General features: G+C 36.7%; 1 non-coding gene across 1 annotated transcript; it reads left to right on the top strand.

Annotated features, from left to right (window-relative positions):
• Nucleotides 1–7,507: 7,507 nt before the first annotated feature.
• LOC141699243 (small nucleolar RNA R71) lies at nucleotides 7,508–7,614 on the top strand. The gene has a single exon (XR_012565718.1). It is a non-coding gene; the product is annotated as a small nucleolar RNA R71 (small nucleolar RNA).
• The last annotated feature ends 897 nt before the right edge of the window (nucleotides 7,615–8,511 follow it).

Genomic DNA, 8,511 nt, shown 5'->3' on the forward strand with positions numbered 1-8,511 from the left:
GAGAATTAAGTTACCTTCTTGGACTTCAAGGCATCCAAAGAAGTGATGAAATCTTCATCAGCCAAACCAAGTATGTTAAAGATTTATTGAAGAAAATTTGGAATGGTTGATTATTAACCTGCATCAACACCTATGTCTATAGCTACAAAGTTGGATGAAGATAAGAAAGGAAAAAGTGTAGACATCTCAGGTTATAGAGGAATTATTAGATCTTTGCTGTATTTAACTACTAGTAGACCAGGCATCATGTTTGTAACATGCATGTGTGCTAGATTTCAAGCCAATCCTAAAGAATCACATTTGATGGCTATCAAGAGAATTTTCAGATACTTAAAGAGAACACCAAACTTGGGATTGTGGTATCTTAAGGGAACTGGTTTTGAAGCTGTTGGATACACAAATGCAGATTTTGCTGGATGCAGAGTTGACAGAAAGAGTATTAGTGAAATCTGTCAATTTCTTGGTCAAAGACTTGTATCCTGGTATAGCAAGAAATAACAATATGTATCAACTTTTACAGTAAAGGTTGAATACATAGCTGCAGGAAGTTGTTGTGCTCAAGTGCTTTGGATTAGAAATCATCTAATAGATTATGGCCTAGTGTTACACAAAATTCCTATCATGTGTGACAATACTAGTGCTATATCTATTGTGGCTAATCCAGTTAATCACTCTTGAACAAAGCACATTGATGTAAGGTACCATTTTATTAGAGAACATGCTACAAATGGTACCATTGAGCTCATTTTTGTTCCAACAGAAAAATAATTAGCTGATATTTTTACTAAACCTTTGGATGAAACAACTTTCACCAGACTTGTAGGTGAAATTGGAATGCTTAATTCTTCATCTAAGGCAAGAACTCAACTAATTTTTTGCAGCAGATTAATTTCTAGTAAATCAAAATTAATTTGATTTAATTGGAAATTAACTGAAATATGAATTATAAATATTTTAGAAATCTCTGCATATTTATTTTTCAAAAAAAAATTAGCTTGGAATTTTTTAAATTCTAAGTAAACTGCTCAGTTGTTAATTTATGTCCTTAATATGTAAAATTAACACAAGGCATAATTAAGTTGATCAAAAGTGTATATAGAGAACTGAGTTCTCGATAAATCTAAATGACTTATTAACAAGTCATTTTAAGAAATCTCGAGTGAGTTCTCGATAATTAATTCACTTACTTCTCGAGTGACTTCTCGATAACCTCTATTATGACTTATCGATAAGTCCTTGTAGAGTTCTCTAGTAGTGTTAATTCATAGAGTTCTCTACAAGTATAATTTTTAGACTTCTCAATAAATCAGAACTGAAATAATTTAACTTAATAAATTATTTTGGTAAAATACTTTTGGCAAATTTATTCTAATTTTATTTTAAATTTATTCAAATAAAAGTTGGAATTAATTCAGTCCATTTTTAGACCAACTGGTTATTTATTTGACATCTCGATAAGTCAATTTTTAGTTCTCTATAAGAGTAATTTAAAATGACTTCTCGATATATTTTTTATTTCTTAAATTGACTTCTCGATAGACTTATTCCAAATGTCTATTTTTGAGTTCTCCACAAGTCATTTGCTTTTACTATAAATATCCAGACATCTCGATACATGTACATACTTACAACTTTCGAGATCTCAATTAACCTAGCCTTTCAATCAAAAACCGTTTTCTCTCTCGTTTTCACTTCTTTCTGAAAAAACATTCTTACCCATTCACTCTCATCAATCAACAGTGGCACTCAATATTACAAGAGCTACTATTCCAGAGAAAGGAACAAATTACCTCGCTTTTACTGATGCTAACCAAGATCCTAATAGTTTCAAGGGGTTTGTGAAACTTTTGGCTGAATCTTACCTTGTAGGAGCTTTGACTACTAACCATATTCTATATCTGGATGTTCTGCATGAATTTTAGACAACAACAGTAGTAAGGATTGATATGAATGACAACTCTCTCTCTATGGTGGTCACCTGCACAATTGGAGGCCAGCAAATAGAGTTCAATGAACAAGATGTGAATAGAGCTTTGGGGCTGCCAACTGCAAATCTGGTGGAGGTGCCAACACCTGATGAACTGACTGAGTTTCTGGACTTCAGCAACTATGGTGGAAGAATCAACTTGTCAAGCTTGAACATGACCAATTTAAGGAAGGAGTGGTCCTTTGTCTTTGATTCTGTGGTGAGGGCCTTCACATGCAGGAGACAGGTTACGACAACATTTCAAGTGTGGTGCAGAAGCTGGTGTACTCAATAGCCCACAACAGACACTTAAATGTTGGTCGATTGATCCTGGAAGAACTTGCAACCAGGATGACAATGCCCCTGTCTACTAGAGGTAAGGAATTTTTTTAACTAGATTTATTATGTCCACTATAAATCATAAATTAGCAGACATACATTTGTTGAATGGTATAGATACCACTAAAATAGGCAATTGTAAGCAAGTGTCCAAAATTATATTTGGTTCACTTACTATAAAGAAAAAGGTAAATGTAAGTCTGAAACTCACTCTATTCATGTTGGAGAGGTTTAGGACTTATTGTTAGGGAGAAAACACGCGCTAATAATTCACGCAAGTATACGCGATCGCAAGTAATATAGAATTATTTCTAGTTCATTCCCACAGGGACTAGTTTAGGTTAACTTTGTGATTTATGCACTTATGCAACAATGATATGGTTATTGTTCTATGCTAAGATGAATAACAATTTGGATTTTGATTATACTACGATTAACTATTGAGAATTATACTAGAGAACATTAACTAAGAGATTAAAGAGAGTTGAATAATATATGACACAAACATGGGATTGTAACTTCATTAAATACTTCATTCAATAACCTTTTTGTTCTCAACCTTAGCATGTAATGGTGATGACACTAATCTGATAACACGAAACTAGTAAATGCCACCTTTCGTTGTACCAATACCCTACTACAAAGCATCCACAAAAGAGATAGAAGTTGAATAGACACCAATTATGTTTAGTCATTATATGTATATAAGAATTAAAAACATAACGGTTTAATGCGCAAGTTATCGATCGTGATTACATAGGGCAAGTAAGATGGTTAAAATTACCTACGAATAATGCATGACAATAACACATGAACCTATGCTAGCATGAGAAGTTCTAAACCTCTATATTCATTGTCGCTTTAATAGAGATTAACACACTATCTTATATGTTAGCTACACACATAAGACGAATAAGCACAACCAATATTAAGATATTAATCAATCACCACACACTAAGGTATCGAAATAATTTAACTAAAGAAATCCATAAATAAATCCGCTAGAACCCCACGATAACGATTAGTTCAAAATCAAACTCATCATCACCATGGGTTCCAATGAAAGTATGATAATAAACAATATAAGAGTACTAGGGTTCAAAGACAAATAAAAACAAGCATCCAAGTATCTCCTAAATCAAAGAAAACAAAAGTCTTCTTCTCCGTAGCCATCTCGTGCTCTCTACGTCTTCGTACGGCTTTCCCTGGGCTCCGTGTTGTTAAAAACGTGTTTTTATTGATATATATATAGGCTCCAGGATGACTAGGACCCTTAATATATTAAATTTTTACTAAAATCAGGATTTTGGGTCAAAAATCGTGGCGGGGCGGCCACACTGATGGTTGGGCGGCCGCGCTGATGGCGGGGCGGCCGCGCTGTTTTGGCAGAAAGTCAGCGCAGGCGCGGTGGTTTTTAGGGCAGCCGCGCCTGACTTCTGTACTTTTCTGCTGATTCTTCTTTTGGCCATATCTTGAGTTTTACTCGTCGGAATCAGGCGATTCGACTGCCCACGCAAAGCTAACGAGATTCTATACAACTTGAGAATGGCCTAGGATTTCAATTCTGATATATTTTCAAAATATTTCCATGAAAAGCTCCTTTTTTATTTAACTGATGCCTAAAATGCAATAACGCAAAAACACATCAAAAATACCAACAATTTGAGTCCAAAACACCAACTTAAACTTGTAATGAAGCGTTCCAAGTAGATATAAAATCCTATTATCACACCCCCAAACTTGAATCGATGCTTGTCCTCAAGTATAAACAGACTTAAAACTACAAAACAAACCTAATGCATGAATGCAACTACGCGAATGCAACTAAATGATAATGCAATCGATCCCCTAAGAATAACCATAACCAAATGAATAATCCAATTCCTCTAAGAATACAATGACTCAAAACAGAGCTCGAATAAATCCCACAGACCAACTCACAAACCAGAAACGTGCATGTGTGGGATGCTTAACAGATATACTCTCGATACTAGATCAATAACCGTAACTCATCTATCATCAAAACAATCATAAGTTTATAACTAGAATAGACGCTAAACGCATAATGACTTACAACACCTCATTCTACTAGAGTTGTACAAGGATTCATGCTATTATTGAACACATAACAAAGATGCTTACTTGACCGTGCAATGAATGTGGTCCCAAAAGACTTATGCAATAATACCCATGTAGCGAGCGTTAGGTTAGCGGATCCCAGACTATCAAAACCTTAGGTCACTAGGCACAAAGTCCCCTAGAACTTAATAACTCGAGTATTAAAGAGCTCACTCTTGATCAATTATGCATAACACATAATTCTTTTTCTTTCTTTTCTTTTTTTCTTTTTTTTTTCTTTTTTTCTTTTTTTCTTTTTTTAACAATTTCTGAATGAGTGTGTTTTGCTCCATCTCATTCAACCCTAGACTACTCATAAAAATATGAGTCGGCTACTAGCCAATTGACGCCTATCCAAGTTTTTCTCCAGTTTAAAAATCAGTATTTTTACGTTATTACGATAATATCACAAATTCTAAATATAACCAAGTGATTAAATCTCAACAACAAACAAGTATGATCATGATCTAGATCAAAAGCAACCCTATAAGACTTTGTGAAAATATTTGTTTCTGGCATGCAAATCAATTCATTATGACTCAAACATCCCTCTATCCGTCATCACTACACTCACATCAACATCAACTAATCAATCAGAAATAGCTCAACCTAAGGGATAATGTTATATGCATGCAAATGCAACTACATGGACTCAAATAATAACACAAATAAAAATGCAAACAAATATGTCATAAATCAACAATCATGCAAAAATATGAATGAACTAAACTGAACATGAAATATGAATCTATATGAACTATATGGACACAACACACACTACTAATCCTTACATTATCACCCCCAAACTTAAATTTTTTAATGTCCGTATTGAAGGTAATAATAAGGATTTCAGGCATACCTAGGTGTCAGGAAGATCACCCTCCTTGGGTGGAGGATCAGGTGGCCAATCAACCTCGACACCAGTGGCTCGGAAAATAGTGCCCAAAGCCTGTGTCAAATCTGTATCAAAATGATGATGAATGTCGTACATGGCCTCCATACGCCTAGTCACTCGCATGTACTGCTCATCACCAACACCAGTCCTATCAACTACCTGCTGCACATGAGAAGAACCCTCTGTAGGAACGGGAAGATCCGTCCAGCCACTCTCTACATCATCAAAAATATATCCCAGCCCCTTATCATGGGATGCACCTAAGAATGAATAACTCATGTGATTTGGTAGTCGGTTGAGCTCAAGTGTGGGAGCTTTTTCAATAGATGGTTCAAAATGCTCCAGAGTAATTTTCAGCTATGCTAACCCAAGAGAATCGAATGGCATATCCAACTTCCTCTTCCACGGAGGTGCATTCAAAACCTGCAGTTGATCTGCCCCTTCTTCATCTTTACTATCGAACTCCCCTTTTAAGGATCTCTCTAAGGTATCTGACTTTGGCAATTGCTCAAGATCCAAATTCATGACAGAGTTGACCCATTCTACTTTAAAGCACTCCTCTTTAGCTTTGGGTAACTTTATTTCCTTGAACACATTAAAAGTGACCTTTTGATCGTGAACCTTCATCGTAAGCTCTCCTTTTTGCACATCGATCATAGTTCGACCAGTAGCTAAGAATGGTCTCCCCAAGATAATGGGAATCTTTTGATCCTCCTCAAAGTCAAGAATCACAAAGTCAGCAAAAAGATAAGTTTATCCACTTTGACCAACACATCCTCCATAATGCCTCGTGGATATGTAATAGAATGATCTGTCAACTGCAAGGACATATACATTGGCTTCGGATCAGGTAGACCAAACTTCTTGAAGATAGACAAGAGCATCAGATAGATGCTAGCTCCTCAACCACATAAACACTTGTTGAACGAAAAATTTCCGATGGTGTAAGGAATAGTGAAGCTTTCAGGATCTTTAAGCTTCGAAGGCAACTTCTGTTGCAGAATAGTATTACACTCTTCCGTTAGAGCAACGGTGTCTAAGTCATCGAGCTTCACTTTCTGACATAGAATACCCTTCATAAACTTCGCACAGCTAGGCATCTGTTCAAGAGCTTCAGCAAAGGGTATGTTGATGTGAAGTTTCTTGAACACCTCCAGAAACTTAGCAAATTGCTTATCCAACTTCTGCAACCTTTTAGGAAAAGGAGGTGGAGGATAGACATGTTTCTCCCCTGTATTACCCTCAGGAGGAGTGTGTTCCACAGTTTTTTTCCTTGATTCCACTTCTTCTTCCTTCTACACCACTGTTTCAGCTACAACTGTATTTTCTGAAACTTGAGATTTTTCAAGTTCTTCGTCTTACTTAATTTGGGGGCTTGCGACCTTTCCAGACCTCAAGGTGATGGCGTTCACCTATTCTTCAACTTCCCTCTTGCCTGGATTGACTTTTGTATCACTAGAAAGCGTTCATGGTGGTCGATTCAATAAGGCATTAGCAATTTGCCCTATATGGTTCTCCAGAGTCTTGATAGAAACATCCTGACTTTGGCATAAGAGCCTGGTTTTTGCACATAAGCCTCAAATCCTATAATTCAGATTTTTTCATTCGAAGATTGACCTGCATCATGAGTTTATTGTTGAAGTTGGAGTTGTTGTCTTGGTGTAAATTGTTGCTGAAAACTAGGAGAATTAAATTGCTTGTTTCCAAACTTCTGGAATGGTTGTCGCATCGCATTCTGATTGTTGTTCCAACTGACGTTAGGATGATTCCAGTTGTCAGGATGATAAGTGGCAGGAATTGGCTGCTGTGATCTTTGAAAGTTGCTCACAAACTGAGCTGAGTCACTAGATATAGCGCATTGCTCCATCGCATACGGACCTGCACACAGCTCACAAACACTGGTTATCTGCTTAACACCATAGTTAACCAGAGAATCGATCTTCATAGGCAATGCATTTAGTTAAGCAGTGATAGCCGTAGATGTATCCACTTCAAGAACTCATGCTACCTTGCCCTGTGGAAATCTCTGGGTTGGATACTGATATTCATTAGCAACCATTAGTTCAATTGGATCATAAGCTTCCTCATAGCTCTTTGCCCACAATGCTCCACCTGATGCTACATCGAGCATGGGTTTGGACTGTGCTCCCAAACCATTGTAAAAACAATTGATGATCATCAAATCAGGCATGCCATGATCAGGACACTTCCTAAGTATCTCCTTGTAGCGCTCCCAAGCTTCACATAAAGACTCTCCCGGTTGCTGCGCAAATTGAGTGAGAGCATTCCTGAGTGCAACTGTCTTTGCCATAGGGAAGAACTTATTAAGAAACTTCTGAGCAAGATCCTCCTAAGTAGTGATAAAACCAGCTGGTAGAGAGTGTAACCAGCTCTTAGCCTTGTCCCTCAGAGAGAATAGGAACAGTCTCAATTTTACCGCATCCTCAGACATACCATTGAACCTGAAGGTGTCGCAGATCTCTATGAAATCCCTAATGTGCGTATTGGGATATTCTGTTGGAGAACCCCCAAACTGGACTGAATTATGTACCATCTGAGTTATGTCAGGCTTGATCTTAAAGGTATTAGCTGTGGTAGCTAGCCTGATAATGCTAGATTGAATGTCATTGATCTTAGGTTGAGAAAAATCCATCAAGGCTTTCGTTCATGCTGCTGGATCTCCCATTATAATGAGTACCTGAAACACAATAAGTAAATCGTGAAAGTAAAAGAGTCTGAGTCAGTGAACTTTAACGACCACTGATGACAAGAACATAAACTAAAAATCAACACCGAGTCCCCGGCAGCGGCGCCAAAAACTTGTTAGGGCGAAAACACGCGCTAATAATTCATGCAAGTATATGCGATCACAAGTAATATAGAATTATTTCTAGTTCATTCCCTCCGGGACTGGTTTAGGTTAACTTTGTGATTTATGCACGTATGCAACAATAATATGGTTATTATTCAATGCTAAGACGAATAACAATTTGGGTTTTGATTATACTACGATTAACTATTGAGAATTATACTAGAGAACATTAACTAAGAGATTAAAGAGAGTTAAATAATATATGACACAAATATGGGATTGTAACTTCATTAAATACTTCATTCAATAGCCTTTTTATTCTTAACCTTAGCATGTAATGGTGATGACACTAATCAGATAACATGAAATTAGTAAACGCCA

This window comes from Apium graveolens, chromosome 11, assembly GCF_009905375.1.
Source record: "Apium graveolens cultivar Ventura chromosome 11, ASM990537v1, whole genome shotgun sequence".
In the NCBI taxonomy this organism is placed as follows: domain Eukaryota; kingdom Viridiplantae; phylum Streptophyta; class Magnoliopsida; order Apiales; family Apiaceae; genus Apium; species Apium graveolens.